Raw genomic sequence first — 13,649 nt, 5'->3', positions numbered from 1 at the left:
AAGGAAGGAAGGAAGGAAGGAAGGAAGGAAGGAAGGAAGGAAGGAAGAGAAAAAAAAGAAAAGAGAGAAAATGGGGTATGTTCATTAAGTTGAAATCTCCTGGGGTGTATAATTCAGTCTGGGAAAGGGATCATCACTTGGAAAGCAGGGAAAAAGAGAAAACACATTTTGTAAATGTGTGATTTAGATTAGTTTTCTCTTACATGGATACGAGAATTTAGAATACATGTCTAAGGAGCTCTGCGCACCTTAGTCCTGGATTATCTGGGTAATGCTCTCATGAAGTTGTTTTCTCACTGATGAAGTTTTCTGATCCCAGCAAGCCTCACCCAGCTAGAATTTAAGTTCCATGAAGGCAGGAAACATGTCTATCTTGTTTAGTACTACATCTCCAGGATCTTGCCAAGAGTAAGTTTGCAATAAATGTTTATCAAATGAAAAAACTCAAGTTGCTTTTACAATATTTATACTGCTACCAAGTGGCAATAAAGAAAATAAATAGTTTTTAAACCACCTGAAAATCTGAAAATAACATTACCAAAAGAGGTATATAATTCTGACCAAATCAAGTTGACATTTATTCTATGTATCTGGGGTCCAGACAGAAAATAGATTATTTAGGTAAATTTTTGGTTTGCCATTATGTTACTTATATGTGACTATCATTGTTCATGCTTTGGGCATGGGCTACATCACACTATGCCAGTTCCAATTCAATAGCAACTTGTTACAGATATATAACTTTTCCATCATCATAGGACTTTCTCTTGGATAGTATTGTGATAGGGAATGTCTCTTGTTTTTATCAAATAATCTGCTGGTTCATATTTTGTTGGAACATTTTAATTTCTGTGTTTTTATTTCTGTGTCAAATACAATATGGAAGAATGTTTGGTGCCTTGGGTTATCTATGGATTGATGAAATGCTGTTTGATGAAGTGAACTTTGTGGTATATTAATATATTTTGTAATTGTTAGAAGCAAAAGATGAGTTTTTAAAAATTCAAAACCAGGGATGCCTGGGTGACTCAGTCGTTTGAGCATCCGACTCTTGATTTCAGCTCAGGTCATGATCTCGGGGTCATGAGATTGAAACCCGCCTCGGGCTCTGCACTCAGTGGGAAAGTCTGCTTGAGATTCTCTCCCTCTCCCTTTGCCCCTCCCCCTGCTCTCTCTCTAAAATAAATAAATAAATGTTTTAAAAAATTCAAAATCAATTACTAAACAACCATAAAGCTAATGTTAACACAAAGCTTCAATATAGATTGTCATAAATAAAATATCCCAAATAATAAAAATTTGGGGGGGTTCGACAATTTATATCAAGTGTATTTGATGTTTTTGTTGTAGTTATTAGACAGAAACCAAGAAAAAGATCATCTGTTTATGAAAGTAGATTATCTGTTTATTCAATCACTGTATTAAAACACAAGCAAAAGAACAATTGATAATTTAGAACACACTATGAAAAGCATTTGAAATTGTGATGTCAAAGTGGGAATAGATTTCATCACTCATTTTTAGTCTTATCTTCAAATTTATTTTTACCTTTAACTTAGTCTCAATTCTACCATTTTCTTTTTTCACAACACTGGTAGGATTTTTTATCCTTTAGAGAAGCATTTCCGAAGACTGATATACCTACCACTCTAGATGGATCACGGACAATTACTTATTTTTAAATTTATATATTAGAAAAAATATAATTATTTTTTAAAACCATGAGTTCTCAGATATTAAGCTCTTTAAAAAATAAATTTATACCAAGGCATAAGACAGTTTATTGAAAATACTAGATGTATTTTTAATACATCAATACAAGATGTAACAGTAGTGGTATCCTGATAGGAAAATAAAAATCATGAAGTTAGTATGTAAATGACTAAATCTTGGAAAATTCTGCTTAAAATAACCACCAGGCTTATCTGACATCCAACCTCCTGGTAGATTATCCCTTAACTCTTTTAACTTTATTCCGAAAAGGCCTTGTGCTGGTCAGAGGTATCACTCTTATTCCAGCTATAATTCTCCAACATTATTTAGAATCTCAGTCTTGTTTTTGGACTTCCATGAAAAAGTGAGCATTTCCCCTATTTTCCCAGAACATTTCACACTATAATTGGCTTCCCTGCTAAAGCCTGTAGCTTACAAAATCATACCTCTCTACCCCATACCTTCTTCTCTTCCTGAGAAGAGCCAATTCTGACTGGTATTTGATATTAAATACAGTCAATAGTCTGGATTCACTGGCACTAGCTTTGAGAGCAGAGATTAGCATAGCAGGATCCTTCCCATCAAACCACAATTAAACTGAATGTTAACCATTCAATTACATAATGGGCCCATGTATTTATATTTCCAGTTAAATTTTAAAGAGGGATAACATTACTAGTCACATGATGGAAGCATTTCTCATAGTGTGTTCTATTAAACATTAGTCCTCTACATTGATCAGAGGGAAGAAAAGAGTTTCAAAGCCAAATAAATTCAAGAAACACTGACTGTTAAATTCCCCCTCTTGGAGTCTCACATTGTGAAACATTATAGTGTAGTGGTCAAATATGCAAGTTCTGTAACCCTAGACAGCTTGGGTTTAAAACTCAGCTAAACTATGGAAAGAGCCAAGATGTCCATCAACAGATGAATGGATAAAGAAGATGTGGTATATATATATACAATGGAATATTATGCAGCCATCAAAAAACCCCCCACAAAATCTTGCCATTTGCAATGATGTGGATGGAACTAGAGGGTATTATGCTAAGCAAAATAAGTCAATCAGAGAAAGACAATTATCATATGATCTCACTGATACGAAGAATTCTTAATCACAGGAAACAAACTGAGGGTTGCTGGAGTGGTGGGGGGTGGGAGGGATGGGGTGGCTGGGTGATAGACATTGGGGAGGGTATGTGCTATGGTAAGTGCCGTGAATTGTGTAAAACTGATGAATCACAGACCTGTACCTCTGAAACAAATAATACATTATATGTTAAAAAAAAAAGAAGAAGATAGTAGGAAGGGAAAATTGAAGGGGGGTAAATCAGAGGGGGAGACGAACCATGAGACTATGGACTCTGAGAAACAAACTGAGGGTTCTAGAAGGGAGGGGGGTGGGGGGATGGGTTAGCCTGGTGATGAATATTAAAGAGGGCACATACTGAATGGAGCACTGAGTGTTATACGCAAACAATGAATCATGGAACACTACATCAAAACCAGTGATGTAATGTATGGTAATTAACATAACATAATAAAATTAAAAATTTAAAAAAAACTCAGCTAACATTCAAGATCTCTGTACCTGTTTTCTTCATTTGTAAAATGAAGAGTGGTATTAATGCCCCCTCATAGGGTTACTATGAGGATTAAATAGGCCAATTATAGGGGAAACACTTAGCACAGTGCCAGGCACAGTGTGAGCATGCCCCGGTATTGATTTTGTACCACAAAAGCATATTAAAGGTTCTGAGAACTCCTACAGGGGGAACAAGTTTTAACTTGTTACCAGAATCACCCAGAACTTATTTGACTATAGAACCATTTATTCAAGTATAATTCTTCAGAATTAATATTTGTGGGATCAATCACTTGGGAAACACTACTCCAAAAGCTTCTGTTTGAAAGCTAGGAATTCGGAAAGCCTATTGTTTCCTTCAAGGTGCTTTTCTACTTAAGGATATGCTGCCCCCAGGTGGACCAAAGGGTCTTGGCCAGAAACCTAGAATCTGAAGAACCAAGCTCTCCACAGGTGCAGTTAAGAAAAGCGAAACAAACAAACAAATGATTTTTCTGTTAAGTTGTGTTTTAAAATAGTTTGAAGAAGAGCTTTTTATTAAAATACTAAATATAAAACTAGATATTACAGGGCAGAAGGAACATCAAGAGCTAAGGCTTTAAGTTGCCCTCTATGAAAAGACACTGTCTTAGCATTTTTATATTCTTCGACTAGAATACAACCCAGGCCAGCACAACATAGGTTGTCGACATATATTTGCAGGATAAATGAGTGGTTGATTGATTTCTCTACAAAGAGGGACAGAAAATTAAGAGTGAATGTTATCTTTCCAATCAGCTTTTTAGGGAAATGCAGGTGGACATAAAATTCCAGATAATATGCCTTGGAATTTTTTTCTCTGGGATGATTCAGTACTCACTAAAGAATGAAAGTAAGCTAATAACATTTTAACAAAGATGTCAACAAGATTTAAAATTCAAAGGTGCTTAATGGTTAAACAGCAAATTTAATTAACCAAAATAGCCAAATCCATAAAAGTTACAACCCTATACTTAAGTTTTTCTTTGAAACTGCAACATAAGAAAGTGGAAGGTGGGACCAATGGTTCTCAACAGAATCATGTCAAAGATGTTCCTACTTGCCAAGGATTTAAAATCATTCTTACTCTTGTCCTTCTTCTCCTTCTCTTTTCCCACTCCTTCTTCTTCCCTTTCTCCTTCTCTTTATTCTTATATAGGAACTCTTGTTGAATACAGTTGGGAATTATAGATACAAATGCAGTGATCTATTAGTAATGCTGGGAAAGACTGGGGTGACAGAAAACTTGGGCTTTGTTTAGTTAGGGACCTTAGGGTTGCAAGCAACTGTAAGTGACTTTGGTTGGGTTAAGCAGAAGTAAGGACCTTATCAGAAACATCTTACGGGGCTGAGTAGCCAATGAATAGAAGGAATAGAAGCAGCAATGTCAAGATTCTTCAGCAGCAGAAATTCATGGACATTCTGTCATGAACCATGAAAAGTTTCTAATGACAGTTTCTGTGGCTCTGTTTCCAATCTAGAGAGAGAGGAGCTGATTGGCCAAACTGAGGTCAGATGTGTGCTGAATATTTTCTGTTTGCTCCTCTAGGTCCATTCTCCACCCTATATACCCTGTCCTGTGCCCCAGGGAGGTCAATGTGTGTGGGCTGAAATACTTTCTATGCCTTTTAGATGTCCTTACACCTTGCCCTCTTCTTGTATCTAGTCCCAATATTAAACTATCCCAATTTACTCAATTTGAGTGTTTCTTCTGTTTCCTCTGGGACCTGAGAGATACCAAAGATCTACCACAAAATCCATCAGGTAATTATTTAACCTCTCTGGGCTACAGTCTTCTCAGCTGAAAGGTCAGATCAGTAGCTCACAAGGTAATGGTGAAGCTTAGATGGATTAATACATATAAAGCTTGGCCCATTAAAAAAAAACCCTCAATAAAATTAGACTCTTATCATCATCATTTTGTCTTTGAAAAAAAAAAAGAAAGAAATGACAGAGCTAAGAGTAAAATTATATATATATACATATATATGTAAATGTGATTTAAAATGTTATCTCGGTAAGAGTTTTCACATAAGCATTTTCCAAAATCAGGAAAAATTTATGTGTGGCCAAGTGACCCCATTTTGGGGAGAGGAAAATGCGATCACAATGGCTCTGGTGCCCTGCCAGTGGAGGGTAAGTAACACATTCTTAGTGTTATGGATTGACTCATATTAACATCTTAGAGATGGGCTATAAATAGCTCTTCCACCTCCAATCACCCACCACTGATGAACACAATGAGAATCGGTCCTCAGAAGAGCAACAAAGGCAGATTCTGCTCCTTCTTCCCCTTGGAAGAACCCTGACCCATTCTGCAGGGAAAAAAAATATTCCCATGAGGAAAATCATTCTTTTTCCAAAGAAAGCTCTGGACCCAGAAACTCTATCTGAGGGGCTTACTTATTCTTTGTAGCCCAAAGCCAGTTCCACGGTGTCTTCTGCTAACTTCAGTACTCCAGATCTATGTCACCCTAAAAAGGAAGAGACTAGCTGAGAAGGATCCATCCTAGGAATATGGTCCCATTTGTTCATTAAGTTTTTTTTTTCTTTCCTGAAGAGAAGTTACAGGAGCGTCATAAAAGACAAGCAGCAAGGCCCAGTTGACAAAGTTTGAGGTCTAAAACCAGAGAGACCTGGGTTTAAACCCTATTTTGTTCAGTTACTGGCTGGATGATCTTGGGAAAGATTATCATCCTTTCTGAGCCAAAGGATCCTCCAGTAAAGTGAGGGATACTTCCTATTTTTGTGGGATTAAGTGAGAGAAGATATAAAGTGCCTAACATGGTGCCTGGCATACTCAATAAATAGTGGCTATTGTTGGCAGGCGTAGTAGTGGTTTTTACTTGTTCTTTGTTAATGCCCTTGCTTGTCATGCAGAGTAACTCCAAAACATCTTGTAGACCCATAGACCTTCAGTTAAAAGGGGACAAAAGATCCAGCAGCTACTTCAACATCCTCTCCTCCAGTCCCCACCCCCATGCCATAGAAAACTCTACAGAGCCAACTGAGCAGAATGTAAGGATCCTTCTGAGACTTCCAGCTGGCTTAAATCTGGACACATAATAAATAGTTTGCATTTATTAAAAGTTCATTTTATGTCAGACACTGCACTAAAACATCTATAAACATTTTCCAAAATTAATCCTCAGAATAATCTGTTGTAACTTCTACTGTTGTCCCCATTTTAGAGATTATGAAACTAAGGTTCAAAAGGGTTAAGTGACTTTCCCGAAGTCACACAGGCTCAGAATTTGACCCAGGGAGCCCGATCACAGAACCCCCATTCCTAACCCATCTATCGTACTGCCTCAGTATCTGGCTGAAAGGCGCAGCAAAACAGAGCCATAGGTTCCATATGCTGGGATGGCTATTTGAACTAAACTGGTGAATTCATGCCCCAACTGCTTGATTTGGGGCATGCTACATCTATCAGTAGGTATCTCATAGACCAGAAATTCTCAACCATGGTGGAATATTAGAATTGCTTAGGGAGGTTTTCAAAAAGTACCAATATCTGGACCTCACTGAAAGTTTCTTATTTAATTACTCTGGGGTGGAGTCTGGGTGTGGATTTTTTAAAAATTCCCCAAGTAGTTCTAATGTGCATCCAATGTTGAGAACCACTGGTGTAGACTCTCCTCGCCCTTGATGGGCACTCGATGGTGCCACTTAGTCATAGAGCTTCTTGGAGTCCCTTAGAGATTGGGTTTGTTTATCTTGACATTTAGTTCAGAACTAATTAGCTGATCCTCATATGCTAGGCAATAATAAACTGTGTAAATTCTGACTTGGGACACCACTTTGCATAGAAATATGAGACTTTCCAAGAAGAACATTTTTCTCTATTACTAAGAGTAGTCAAGTTTCCTTTGGAAAATGGCAACATCCAAATCTTTCCCTACTAATCATGTATTACCAAAAAAATCGCCTTAAAATATTGCAAGAGAGCCAACACCATTCAGTAAATTACACCATGTAACTGGCTTAGGCCTCATTAGGCTTGCCCTCTTTGGCTTTGTTAAGGGAACAGCCACTTCCCTTTGCAATCCCCCTTCTGGGAATGGATTTCTTCATTTTTCCCTGAAAGGTCAGGACATCCCCCTTTCCCTGAATCCCTCATCAAGTAGTGGAAGCTCAGGCTTTTGCTATCTTCTTGCACAGCTCCCTTGAGGATGAATTTTACTTCCAAATAAGAGATGTCTGCAATTTTAGGTAGTTTACATTTGAAAAAGAGAGAACAATTTTATTTTGAATGAGGATACTTATAGTGAATCTTGTTAGATATCTATCCAGCTTTTCCCTTCCCCTTTCCTACCAAGACATGATTTTTTTAAGATAGCACTCCCTTCTTCTGTGCACCCAGGTATGCTCAATATTCACTTGTGCTCCTATCCCACTTGCTCCTCCAAATGCATCTTTGTCTTTCTCCACTCTGACCTAGGGTATGGGTGCTTGACCTGGTGATGGGTGTGCATTCTGGCATCAATGGCTCCCTTGCACTGTGGCTTTCAGCAAGTGGTACAACAATAACATTGGGGCATTTATTCTGCTGGTATCTTCCATTGTTAAGTAGTTGCAGATTGACAGCATTTCTCTAGGAATGCAGAAAGATCCTCTTGGGCAACCCTCTCCATTCGATTCTTTGCATGAATGTTCTAGTAACAGCTCCTTACTCCTTGGTCTGAGGAGTAGTAATGGCTCCCAGTTGTTGCTAGCTCTTGGGTACCCTACCATTATTGAGTTCCTAACTTTGCCTAAAACTTTGAAAATAATCATTTTATTAAATTCTCCTATTTAAGAAAGGGGAACCCTCTTACACCATTGGTGGGAGTGCATGCCGGTACAGCTACTCTGAAAAACAGTACGGAGGTTGCTCAAGAAGCTAAAAATAGAGCTACCCTAGGACCCAGCAATTGCACTACTAGGTATTTACCCCAAAGATACAAATGTAGTGATCCAAAGGGGCACCTGCACTCCAATGTTTAAAGCAGCAATATCCACAATAGTCAAACTATGGAAAGAGCCCAGATGTCCATCAACAGATGAATGGATAAAGAAGATGTGGTATATATATACAATGGAATATTACTCAGCCATCAGAAATGATGAAATCTTACCATTTACATCAACATGGATGGAACTGGAGGGTATTATGTCAAGCGAAATAAGTCAATAAGAAAAATACAATTATCATATGGTTTCACTCATATGAGGCATATAAGAAACAGTGCAGAAGATCACAGGGGAAAGGAGGGAAAACAGAATGGGAAGAAATCAGAGCGGGAGACAAACCAGGAGAGACTCTTAACTATGGAAAAGAGACTGAGGGTTGCTGGAGGAGAAGGGGGTGGGGGGGATGGGGTAACTAGGTGATGGGCATTAAGGAGGGCACTTGATGTAATGAGCACTGAGTGTTATATGCAACTGATGAATTACTGAACTCTTCATCTGAAACTAATGATGTTCTATGTGTTGGATAATTGAATTTAAATAAAAATAAATAAATTCTCCTACCTAACTAGTTTTAATATATCATCTGCTTCCTGCTGGGATCCAAATACATCATGTGACTCACATCCCCAGTTTCAAGGCCTGGCTCCTGATTAGTCTAGTCTAGTCCAGTCTACTCACAGTATCCCATTTGCCAGCAGTGATCATCTCAGACCCCAGCGTTAAGGCAATCAGTGCATGATATTCCCTTAAGAAATGTTTTAGATCCAGAGATGGGCACTTGACTTAAGTTGGCCAATTATATGGAAAATACCTTAGTCCGTTCAGGCTACAATAACAAAATAGCACAGACTAGGCCGTTTATAAATAATATAATTTATTTTTCACAGTTCTGGAGGCTGAGAAGTTTAGGATCAAATCACCAGCTTGGTTGAAGTCTGGTGAAGTCCCTCTTCCTGGTTCATAGCTGGCATTTTCTCACTGCCTTCACATGGTGGGTGGGGAGAAAGATCTCTGTGAGGTCTCTTTTAAGAGGGCACTGATCCCATTCCTGTGGGCTCCACCCTTATGACCCAAGAAACTCCCAAGAAGTCCCAGGTCCTAATGCTATCATCTTTGGGGTGAGGGTTTCAACACATAAATTTTGGGGGGATACAAACATTCAGACCACAGCAGAAGGGAAGCACTTAGCCGCAGATTCTGCCAGTAGCCATCCTGTGATGATGAGGAAAGTCACTATGAAGACAAAGCACACGCATAGGGCAGAGCCCAGAGAAATGGCACTGGAGTCCCAGTTATCACATGTATGGACTTACTGTTATGGGAAATAGAAAATTTCCTTAAAAGTTAAGCCAGTTTTAGTTGGGTTTTTTATTTTTGTCTTTCTGCAATTTGCTGGTGAAAGCACCATAACCAATATAGTTTTATCAGCATTTCTTTTATTTGTATAGCAGCCATAGTTTTTAAAGCATCTGCCATGTATTGTTCCATTTGATTTTTTTCAATAGCCATGTGAATGATTATAATAGTGATAGCTAAGGTAATAATAGCTATGTGCCACACACTATTCAAAGCACTTTATCTATAAATATTCATTTGGATAAGCATCACAACAACTCTGTTCAGTAGGCACTATTATTATACCTATTACAGTCATTATTAGATGACAGAGGGCAGAGAAAAATAAAAAATATACATCAGGTATCCAGCTGTTAAATGGCGAAGTTGGACTTTGAACTCATGCAATCAAATTCCAGAGTCTGTGTTCTTTATCACTATATTCTACCACATTGTGGATTGGAAAGCGTAGGTATTATTATGCTCATTTTTCGAGTGGAGCAACCACTGTTCAGAGAGCCAAAGAGATAGAAGACTCTGGACTCACATTAGATCTATTATCTATTTCTCATTAGTTCTATTTCCACTATGACACATTTCCCACCCAGTCGGCTTCCCGTCCCTAGGGCCTTTCTAACAGTTTATGGAGCAATCAATGCAAGTGAGAATTCTTTACCCCTCCAAATTGTCCTTGAAGTGGAACTGGGACAATGTGTGAGGACAGACTCCCTCTAGAGGCCACTAAAGATGGTTGCGGCCTACAGATGACACACACGGTATTCAAACACATTTCATACACTCCCTAAAACAATTTTACTAAAAAAAAAAAAATTTTATGAAAAATTGTATCATCTTATATATTTTATTATCATCTGAAAATATTTATCGTATGTTGCAAAGAATATAATTCCTGGTGCGTTAAAATATTGACACTTAAAACTGTAGATCATTCTGTAGGTATCCAATGAAATCTGAATTCCATTGCAATTTGATATTCACCATAATCCATTCAAAATACATGAATAAGCACTTTGATAATCATTACAAATTTTATAATTTTATTTCTTACTATTTTCTTAAATCCTATTTCCATTCGAAACTGAATTTTATCCCAATGCAATATATTTTATTTCTAAAGGCAATTTATTGTTCTTTGCAACAAAAATACAAATATAAATTAAAAGTAAGTTTAAAAAAAATTCCTGTTACCATAAGGTCCTAAAGGTTAAAATATTTCTTTGGACTTGGTAAAATTTACAAATATTATTAGTATACAATTTATGAATAATTATTTTTTTAAAGATTTTATTTATTTATTTGACAGAGAGAGACACAGCTGGAGAGGGGACACAAGCAGGGGGAGTGGGAAAAGGAGAAGCAGGGCTCCCGACGAGCAGGGAGCCCGATGTGGGGCTCAATCCCAGGACCCTGGGATCATGAACTGAGCCAAAGGCAGACGCTTAACGACTGAGCCACCCAGGCGCCCCTTTATGAATAATTATTAACCAAGAAAGTAAACTTCAATTGCAAATGTATTTATTAATTAGATATATATTTTTTAATCTCTATTAATTCATATAGGATTTATTTACAATGAGAATGAGATAGGAACTAATATTGATTCTACTTCTGTGGGTGATTTTTAATTTTTTATAGTTTTAGGTGCTGAGAAATCTTATTGACATAAATAGGCAAATGAGAATATAAGGTTTATTACAGTGATGTCACTTAATTCTTTGAATATCTTCAGATTATTTGCCAAGAGTATATAGTGATCTATCATCAGGAATTATTTTAATGAGCAATCCAGGTGTTTGTTTTCTTCACAGCCCTTGTCACACAAAATAATTTTCTTTATTTCTTTATTTTGCATTGCCCTTCCTGCCCTCCTACCCATATACCAGGATGCAGGCTTCACCAAAATAGGAACTTTACTTCTATTCTTTGGAATAGTGTCTGGCACATAATAGGCAATTAAAAAATATTTGTTGAACAAATGGCTGAGGCCACTGTTACTCCTCCTAAGGGAAGGTAATCTTAGTGATTTTGTTAGGACAGGGGAATGAAAGAAGATTGGATGTGTAAGTAACTGAATTCTCCATGAGCTCAACTGCTGAGCTTCCTTCTTCCCCATGAATAGAAGTACACTGTTGTTTCAGTAGAACAGAGATTCTTCTTCCATCCTGAAATATGTAGCAGGAACATCTCCCCACTTCTCCTATATCGCTGGCCCCAGGGACCTTGGCAGCCATCCTTCTGTCCTCTCCTCAGCAGGATCTCTAATAGATCATCCAGTAAGGTGAATGACCATCTATGTTGTCCTTGGGTAATTTTAGTGTGTCTGGTGTCTCCATCAAACTTCGTTCATTCCCTAGTTGTGTGCAATATAAGAGGAAGCTTCTAGAAATCTCCAGTGATACCTTAGTTTACAGTTCCATGCCATTTGAAGGTCTACAAATTACATTTCCATATTTAATTTTTATTCTTTCCTCAGCTTTATGAAGAGAGCAGGGCAGGTATTATCACCCCTTAATTTAATGATGAGAAAACTGGGGCCCAGGGAGATAAACATGCCCAATATCATAGGCAGGTGGCTGAGTATAGGTTTGAATATCTACTCTAGAAGTAGTATAGATTTGAATTTAAATCCAGCCTGCTTTACAAATTTACTAGAGTAACAGTAGGAAAGTAACTTGACTTCTCTGAACTTCAGTTAACTCAGTAAAATGGAACCATTAAGGACATTTGATGTCAGGAAGAAATTACTATGTTTACAGCCTTACCACTCAATAGTACATTGCCTTTCTTGCCATGAGGAGGTATTATTATTCCCATTTTAAAGATGAGAAAACTGAGGCATAGCATGGCAGAATAGTATCACCAACAATGTGTGCTTTGGAGTCAAGCTGCCTGAGCCCAAGTCCTGGGTCCATTACAAACTAGCTAAATGATTTTGGCAAGTTACTTAATACATGCCTGGCACAAGGTAAAAGTCAATATATGTCAACTAATATTAGGCAACTTTTCCAAGGCCATAAACAAACAGTGGCAGTACTAGTTTCAAAACTAGTCAGTCTGATTCTAGAGACCATGCTCTGAACCATAACACTATGTTATTTAGAGCCAGAAAGTTAGGAGATAAGAACATAAATGTGAAAGAGAGAGAGAAAGAAAGAAAAGGTTCATTGGCTAAGGTTTAAGAGATACAAAGTACAGGAAAGAGAAAGGAGAAAATTTTGTAGAATATCAGGATATTTTTCTGTAAGGAAATAAATGGAATTTTCCCTTAGATCCCCTTTCCAAAGATTCCAATAAATAATTAAATTGCTCAAAAATTGTTCTCTGCCACAAAAGTGATGTTTCTTTAGAAAGCAATATTGTGATAAGATAGGCCACAAGACAGCACAGCTTTGTCAGTATTAAAATTTCTGAAAGAGTTCCAGCCACTCACTCTGGATAAGATCTCCATTTTGGGGGCTTGGAGATATGGAGCAGAAATTTCTAAGGCATATGCTACAGTGCATGTCCCCAGCAGCAATGTGACCTGCATACTGTGGATACTCATTCTATCCTGAGAATCAGTCAACTGGACAATCTAGATATCAACCCACTGAGAGTGTTTAGGCAGAAATCATGCTCCCTTCTCTGTCTCTATGTAGTTCCCTCTCAGTGCCATACTAATTAAACCCATTTTCCCTCTGGCAAACTGAGCCCAGGAAGTCCCACCTCTTCTTCCAAGATGGATAGGTCCCTGTCCACATTCTTGGCTTAGAGAAGAGAAATGGTCCCCTATTTTAAGCTAGTGTTAGGTGTTACCTGTGGCCACCTTCCAGGTGACAATGAATAGGCTTTGCACTGATCTATAACCTTAAAGTCTTCCAACAACCAGTACCCCCTTTGCCTCTGCTTTGCCTGTTCCAACAGCAACACCAATACCATCATATCTAACATGTAATGAGCAATTATTGTATTTCCTTGCTGAAACCAATTGTGGGTTCTGTAGAATGTTACCTCATCTTACCTCGGTTAGAGGATTATTGTC

Source organism: Mirounga leonina, unplaced genomic scaffold (assembly GCF_011800145.1).
Source record: "Mirounga leonina isolate KUSES-001 unplaced genomic scaffold, KU_Mleo_1.0 Mir_418, whole genome shotgun sequence".
NCBI lineage: Eukaryota > Metazoa > Chordata > Mammalia > Carnivora > Phocidae > Mirounga > Mirounga leonina.
The sequence above is the reverse complement of the archived record's forward strand: the minus strand, read 5'-3'. Positions refer to the sequence as shown.